Source organism: Bos indicus, chromosome 17 (assembly GCF_029378745.1).
Source record: "Bos indicus isolate NIAB-ARS_2022 breed Sahiwal x Tharparkar chromosome 17, NIAB-ARS_B.indTharparkar_mat_pri_1.0, whole genome shotgun sequence".
Taxonomy (NCBI): Eukaryota; Metazoa; Chordata; class Mammalia; order Artiodactyla; family Bovidae; genus Bos; species Bos indicus.
The window spans coordinates 26153592-26162598 of record NC_091776.1 but is presented as its reverse complement, the minus strand read 5'-3'; the positions used below and the strand labels follow the sequence as shown (position 1 = coordinate 26162598).

The window sequence follows — 9007 nt, the reverse complement described above, 5'->3', positions numbered from 1 at the left end:
AAAAATCTTTTTATCACTAGGAAGGTGGTAAACAAATTTCTACTACTGATTTATTACTGTTAAGTTTATAACGTAATGAACTGAACATTAAGTGAGGGGAATTATATTTGTCCTAGGTAAAACTGTCATCTGAGTAAATTTTCAGTTCAGTTCAGTCTCTCAGTCATGTCTGTGTCTTTGCGACCCCATGGACTGCAGCACACCAGGCTTCCCTGTCCAACACTAACTCCTGGAGCTTGCTCAAACTCATGTTCATGGAGTTGGTGATGCCGTCCAACCATCTCATCCTCTGTCATCCCCTTCTCCTTCTGCCTTCAATCTTTCCCAACATCAGGATCTTTTCTAATGAGTCAGTTCTTCGCAACAGGTGGCCAAAATATTGGAGTTTTAGCTTCAAATCTTTAGGATGGTCTAGTTTGATCTCCTTCTAGTCAAAGGCACTTTCAAGAGTCTTCTCCAACACCACAGTTCAAAAGCATCAATGCTTCAGTGCTCAGCCAAAGTAATGCTCAAAATCCTCCAAGCCAGGCTTCAATAGTACATGAAGCATGAACATCGAGATGTTCAAGCTGGATTTAGAAAAGGCAGAACCAGAGATCGAATTGCCAACATCCGTTGGATCATTGAAAAAGCAAGACAGTTCCAGAAAAAAACATCTATTTCTTTTTTTTCCTGCTTTATTGACTACGCCTGAGTTTTTGTGTGGATCACAACAAACTGTGAAACACTCTTAAAGAGATAAGAATACCAGACCACCTGACCTATTTCCTGAGAAATCTGTATGCAGGTCAAGAAACAACAGTTAGAACCGGACATGGAACAACAGACTGATTCCAAATCAGGAAAGGGGTATATTGTCTCCCTGCTTATTTAACTTATATGCAGAGTACATCATGAGAAACGCTGGGCTGGATGAATTACACTCTGGAATCAAGATTGCTGGGAGATATATCAATAACCTCAGACCCCTGCGATTTCCCCAAATGTGGGAAACTCGACTGCATAATTTGTGGTGGTGGGGGACTGCGTTCGCGCTTTCCCCTGTGGGGAAAAGAAATAATAACCTCAGATATGCAGATGACACCACCTAATGGCCGAAAGTGAAGAATCACTAAGTGAACTTAATGAAAGTGAAAGAGGAGAGTGAAAACGTTGGCTTAAAACTCAACATTCAGAAAACTAAGATCATGGCATCCAGTCCCATCACTTCATGGCAAATAGATGGGGAAACAATGGAAACAATGAGAGACTTTATTTTCTTGGGCTCCGCAATCACTGCAGATGGTGACTGCAGCCATGAAATTAAAAGACCCTTGCTCCTTGGAAGAAAAGCTATGACCAACCTATACAGCATATTAAAAAGCAAAGACATTACTTTGCTGACAAAGGGCCATCTAGGCAAAGCTATGGTTTTTCCAGTGGTCATGTATGAGTAAATTTTACCTTGAACATATTCTTATTTCTTGGTAAACATTTTCTATGTTGCCCAAATAAAGCTTTATTCCCACAATTTATTCATTTCTGTAAGGACTTTTTGGTGTGGCCAACTTAAATGGTTCTGATATTTGTATGTCATACTGAAAAGGTTATCACTGACATTAGAACGGGTAATTCCTTTGTAGATCTAGAACTGCTCCTTTATTAGGTCAAGGTAGAATTTATACAAAAGAAAGTTGGTTTAAGACCAAGGTTTTTATGACTTAAAATATTAAAGTAGGCAATTTCCATGTGTTTACTCAAACTCAAAAGTTAGCCAAGAGTCTAAAGTAAAAGATAAGTTCTTGAGACATCTTAAGTCTTCTTGTTCAACCCTTCTCTACATAAATGAGAGAACTCCCTGTGAATGATTTCGTCATTCAACCAGGGTCTCAATCTGAACTTACAGATTCAGGCTCTCTAGGGTCACGACCAAAGTGTCCACTTTTATTAATAACTCACAATGAGTCACATGCACAATTAAGTTTGAGAAGGTTTTCTAAAGAAAACAAAGCCTTACAAATGCAACTTTTAAGGTGAGACAATTCAGGCACAATGCCAGACCATCTAAACTTATAAAGATAAAAACCTGAGCTTTGGTTTATTTACTACTCTCCAGTATTTTTGCCTAGAGAATTCCATGGACAGACCATGGAGTCACAAAGAGTTGGACATGACTGAACAACTAACACAAACCTGCTTGTATTCACTTGAAAAAAAATCTTTTAACTTATCCAGTTTTCTTTTCAATAAATTGTCCATATTTCATGAGGTATATGAGATTATCAAATGTGGTAATGCATGCCACATGTCCCCTGCTGTTCTTGCCTTGAGTCTTTCCCAGCATCAGAGTCTTTTCCAATGAGTCAGTTTTTCACATCAGGTGGCCAAAGTATTGGAGTTCCATTACAGAATAATTAATAAAACATATAATCTCAATAATCTGTATTAACTAATCACATGCCATATTATTTAGATTTAAATTTTTCCCATAAATATTATACAAAGATATTTCTTAAAGTGTATTATGTCTCAGATTTCCTTTGCTTTCATTATAAGAAATTCAGTATTACAAAATTAATACTTGCAGTTTTAAAGGTAAACTCTTTCTAGATTTATTTAATCTATACCTGTCAGTTTCTTTATAAAGGTGTTCAAACATAGACCTTTTAAAATTCAGATTTTTAAAAAATGTTTGAGTGTTTACTCTCTACTTCAGTTTTAAAAGACATTTACCATAACAACAGCACAATCTCTTTTGTATAGATGCTACCTCTGAATCTAAGTGAAAGTGAAGTCGCTCAATCGTGTCCAACTCTTTGCGACCCCATGGCCTGTAGCCCATCAGGCTCCTCTGTCCATGGGATTTTCCAGGCAAGAGTGCTGGAGTGGATTGCCATTTCCTTCTCCAGTAATTAGCAACAAATTCTTAACCAATGATACCAATAATGATTTTATGTTCTATGTTTTCTTTTTTCTTTTCACACAATTATTTTTCTTTTATTTTTTCATCTTTAAAACTGTAAATTAAGTATGATTTTCATCAAATTTGACACAAAAGTTTTCATTGTTATTATTAACTGTCAGTCTTCCACTTGTTAACCTGCCATGTTAAAGTGGTAATTGAAGGATTGAGAAAATGAAAGATCATCTCTGTAGGTACTTTAAGAAATTAATTAATTTTTATTTGCAATATTTGACTCAGTAATACATGCCTTTTTTAAAGAAAATAGTTTTATGTGTTAGTTTTTATGTATATATACTTTCAGGTGTCTAAATTTATCTTTTACAAAAAGATAATTGCTATTCTACATAAGTCAGACTTTTCCACATCTTCAAAAAATGCTTTGGTCAGAGTAATGGTAGGTAGGCAAACTATGCTATAATTGGCACCTTTGAACAGGTTGCAGTTAATTGCCCAAAAAAGCATGCCCCACGCCATCAGTCTCTTGTTTTTTTACACTTCATTTTATTACTCTCTGCTTTTTTTTGACTTCTGGTAAAATTTTTATTTTACATATTTTTATTATGTTATATGTATTTCTTCCATGTATGCATCTAAGGTAGAAAATACTGTAGAATGTCTTCCCAACTCCTGTTCAACAGCTGCTCTGAATTACCTGTCCCTTGGTGGGGCCCATGTGTGGGGTTAGTGCTGTCTCACACACTTACAGATTTCTTCTCCCACTTCTTATTTGTATGCCAAAAGTTGAATGTTTTGTCCCCAAATACATTTGTCAGACATAATTGTTACTGTAGTCAGATAATTTAAACATTTATCATATAAAAGCAATAAGTGAGTATAAAAGTTAAAAGACAGATTTATTAGAAAATAAAACAGAGTGGTTCCGAAGGAAGTGATAAACATAAGCTAATAAAAATGCTGACAAATTGGATTTATGAGTCAGACTCCTGTAAGAGATTTTTTGAGGGGAGTGAAGGGTGTGAGTATCTGTTCACATAACACTTTTTAAAATAGATTTTAAACTAGTTAATCCATTTTTAAAAAGCAACACTAAAAACCATAGGCTATATGTTATACAAAAATAAAGAATGGTAATAAATCAAATTTGACGGTACACCAAAAGGATCATACAAAATGAAGTGAAATTTATTCCAGGGATGCAAGCATGGTTCAAAATTCCCAAATCAAGGAATGTGATACACCACATTAACACAATCAAGGATAAAATTTATATGGCCATACCAGTAGATGCAGATAAAGTATTTGACAAAATTCAAAATCCATTTAAAATAAAAACTCTCAACAGAATGGGTATAGAGGGAATGTATTGTGCCTCAACATAATAGAAGCCATATATGACAAACCTACACTAACATACCCAATGGTGAAAAATGAAAACTTTTAAGACAGAAATAAGATGTTGCATATTCCACCACTTTTAATCAAAAGAGTACTGGAATCTCCAGAGCTGTTAGGCAGTAAAATAAATACAAAGCATTTTAGTGGTAAAGAAAGAAGTAAAATTGTTTCTACTTGCAAATGACACAATATTATATATAGAAAACCCAAAAGACTCCTCTGAAAACCTGTTAAAACTAATTTAAAAATTCATCAGATTAGTAGGACATAAATCAATATATAGAAATTACGTTCATTTCAAAATACTGACAACAAACTAAGAAAGAGAAATTTAAAATTTTCATTTACAATACTGTCAATAATAGGGCTTCTGGTTCAAGTGGCAGAGTAAAAGGATGTGTGTTCATCTCCTCCTGCAAGAGCACCAAAATCACAGCTAGCTGTTGAACAACCATGGACAGGAGGACACTGAAACCCACCAAGTAAAGATACCCAATATCCAAAGACAAATAAGCTGCAATGAGATGGTAGGAGGAGTGCAAACATGATCAAAATTATATCTCATACCCCACGAGGGGGCAGCCTTCAATCTGGAGAACAATAATACCAAAGAAGTTCCCTCATTATTGTGAAGGTTTTGAGCCTCATGTCAGACTTCCCAGCCTGGGGACCTGGCAAAGGAACCAAGAATCCCCAGGGAATCTGACTTTGAAGATCAGTGGGATTTGATTACAGGACTTCCACAGGAGTAGGGGAAACAGAGACTCCCCCCTATAGGGCACAGACAAAATCTGGTGCACAAGTCCAAGGGGAAAGGAGCGGTGATCCTACAGGAGACTGAACCAGACCTATCTGCTAGTGTTGGAGGGTATCCTGCGGAGGTGTGAGTGGGCAGTGTCTCACTGTGGCAACAGGGTATTGGCATCAGCAGTCCTGGAAGGGGCTTTTTGGTGCAAATCCTCTTGGAGGTCACCATTAACCCTACCATAGAGCCCATAGACTGGGTCACCTCAGGAGGAACAAGCACAGCCCTACCCACTAGAGCAAGATCTAGTTTTTTCCACCTTGTCCCTCCCATCAAAAAGCGTATAGAAGCCTCTCAGCCTCATCCACCAGAGGGTGGGAAGAAGAAGCAAGAAGAACCACAAGCCTGCAACAATTAGAATCAAAATCATATCACAGAAAGTTGTGTTTATGTGTAAGTCACTCAGTCATGTCAGACTCTTTGCGACCCCATGGAATGTAGTTCACCAGGCTCCTCTGCCCGTGGAATTCTCCAGGAAAGAATACTGAAGTGGGTTTCAGTTCCCTTCTCCAGGGGATCTTCCTTACCCAGAAATTGAATCTGGGTCTCTCACATTGTTGGTAGTTTCTCTACCATCTGAGCCACCAGGGAAATCCACAGAAAATTAGCCAGTATGAAAAAAAGCATAGGATTTTGTCCCAGATGAAGGGACTAGATAAAACCCAGAAAAACAGTCGGATGAAATGGAGATGGGCAACCTCCCAGAAAAAGAATTCAGAATATGATAGTGAAGGTGTCCCAGGATCTCAGAAAAAGAATAGAGGTAAATATTGAGAAGATGCAAGAAATGTTTACCAAAGACTTAAGAACTCAAGAACAAATAAACAGATTAACAATACACTGCTGCTACTGCTAAGTCACTTCAGTCATGTCCGACTCTGTGCGACCCCATAGACAGCAGACCAGGCTCCCCTGTCCCTGGGATTCTCCAGGCAAGAATGCTGGAGTGGGTTGCCATTTCCTTCTCCAATGCATGAAAGTGAAAAGTGAAAGTGAAGTCACTCAGTCGTGTCCGACTCTTTGCAACCCCATGGATTGCAGCCCACCAGGCTCCTCCGCCCATGGGATTTTCCAGGCAAGAGTACTGGAGTGGGGTGCCATTGCCTTCTCCAACAATACACTAGAAATAATCATTAGCTGAATAACTGATGCAGAATGGTTAAGTGACCTGGAGGACAGAATGGTGGAAATTACTGCGACAGACAGAATATAGAAAAAAGAATGAAAGAAAAAAAGTCTTAAAGACCTCTGGAACAATGTATATTCTCCAACATTCACATTATAGGGGTTCCAGAAGGAGAAAAGAGAGAGACAAGACCTGAGAAAATAGTTGAAGACATAATAGCTGAAAACTTCCCTAACATGGGAAAGGAAATAGTCAACCAAGTCCAGGAAGCATAAAGAGTCCCAGGTGGGATAATCCCAAGGAGGAACAGCCCGAGACACCTAGTAATCAAAATGACACTTAAAGGTAAAATATTAAAAGCAATAAGGGAAAAACAACAAATAACATACAGGGAAATTCCCATAAGGTTATCAGCTAAATTTCTCAACAAATTCTATAAGCCAGAAGAGAATGACATAATATGTTTAAAATGATGAAAGGGAAGAACCTATAACCAAGAATACTCTACCTACCATGACTCCCATTTAGATTTGATGGAGAAATCAAAAGCTTTCCAGACAACCAAAAGTTAAGAGAATTCAGGACCACCAAACCAGCTTTACAGCAAATATTGAAGGAACTTCTCTGGGCAGGAAACACAAGAGAAGGAAAAGACTTACACAAAATAAACCCAAAACAATTAAGAAAATAGTAAGTAATGGGATCATACATATCAATAATTAGTTTAACTGTAATGGATTAAATGCTTCTGTGAGAACTCACTAAAAGGCATAGCCTGGCTAGGTGGATGAGAACATGGGCAGGTATGCTTCCACTTATCACACCACTGTTTAACCCCCCCTCAAAATTGTACACAATTATTTTATATTTTTAGGTTAATCATGTTTCCATAATGGCTTGTAATTATCATTATCTTTTATTTTTTGTTTGGCTATTGTGAAAACTAATACACATCTTTTACTATTGTGATTATTTAACTGTTATTCATTGAATACCATTGTATCATGATCGGTCAACAGAAAGTAATAGAAAAACTTGTTATCACTTTTTAAAATCCAAATGCACAACAGAATTATTTTGGAATTTTTTTTTTTTTTTTTTTTGAAACATACAAATGTCCAGGTATTGCTATTCTCCAAAGCTCCAGATGTGTTTCTAATGAGCAGCCATTTTTTAAAAATCCTGGACTATATGATGATCTTTTACTTTTATCTAGTTTGTTTCACTTTTCTATTTCACATTCAGTGCTTCAATTTCATTTAGTGTACAGTTTCCAATTTCTCTTTTTTTGTTTTCTCAAGCCTTTATCAAACATAATAGAAAAGTTCACCCCACTCCAGTACTCTTGCCTGGAAAATCCCATGGACGGAGGAGCCTGGTAGGCTGCAGTCCATGGGGTCGCTAAGAGTCGGGCACGACTGAGTGACTTCACTTTCACTGTACATATACAGTATGAATAATATATATTTTAGAAAATTTATGTTACTTTTGCTTAGCTAAAAAATTTTATGACATTATGGTTCAACTTTCTTGACTTAGTATGAGTAGAATGCTAGATTTCTAATTTCAGTTCAATTCAGTCATTCAATCATGTCCAGCAACTGACAAAATGGTGGAGTAGAAGGAGGTGTGTTCATCTTCTTCTGCAAGAACTCCAAAATTACAACTTGCTGCTGAACAACCATTGACAGGAGAATGTTGGATCCCACCAAAAAAGATACTCCACATCCAAGGGCAATGAAGAAGCCCCAACAATATGGTGGGAGGGGCAAAATCACCTTTAGAATCAAACCCCATACGTATCAGAGATGATCAGAGAGCTCAAACAAAGCCTTTTGTGCAACAGGAGACCTCACAGAGACTGAGCCAGGCATGCCTTTGAGTGTTTGAATGTCTCCTGTGGGGTCAGCAGTGGCCTGCCACAGGGGCAGGGGCTCTGGGTGCAGCATTCCTGGGTGTGGCATAAACCCTCATGGAGGAGGTCCCCATTAACCCCACCACAGAGATGTTGAGCAGACAACCCACAAACTGCAGAACAATTATGCCAAACAAATTCACACACTGTTATGAAAGTTCTAGGACCTACATCAAATTTCCCAACCTGGGGAGCTGGCAAAGAGACTGAGAACCCCCAGGGAATTTGACTTTGGAGGCCAGTGGGATTTGGTTACAGAACTTACACAGGACTGGGGAAACAGACTTTTGGAGGGCACAAACAAAACTTTGTGTGCACCAGGATGCAGGAGAAAGGAGCAGTGACCCCACAAGAGACTGACCCAGCCTTGCCTGTCCAGGAGTTTCCAGCAGAGGCATGGGTCAGAAATGGCCTGCCTCAGGGTCGGGGGCACTGGGTGTGGCAGTGCATGCAAGGGACCTTTTGAAGGAGTTCTCCGTTGTCTTCATTACCTCCACCATAGTTTGGTCTCAGGTCAAATAACAGGAAGGGAACACAACCCTGCCCATCAACAGAATATCAGATTAAAGATGTACTGAGCAGGGCCCCATCCATCAGAACAAGACAGTTGTTTCCCACAGTTTCCCCCATAGTCAATCTCTCCCATCAGGAAGCTTCCATAAGCCTCTTATCCTTATCCATCAGAGGGAAGACAGAATGAAAACCACAGTCACAGAAAACTAATCAAACTGATCACATGGACTGCAACCGTGTCTAACTCAATGAAACTATGAGCCATGCCATGTAGAGCCACGGAAGATGGATGGGTCATGGTAGAGAGTTCTGACAAAATGTGGCCCACTGGAGAAGGCACTGGCAAAC

General features: G+C 38.5%; 1 pseudogene; it reads left to right on the top strand.

Annotated features, from left to right (window-relative positions):
* The first annotated feature begins 871 nt into the window (after window positions 1-871).
* On the top strand, window positions 872-1044 carry LOC139176869 (U1 spliceosomal RNA; annotated as a pseudogene).
* Window positions 1045-9007: the final 7963 nt, after the last annotated feature.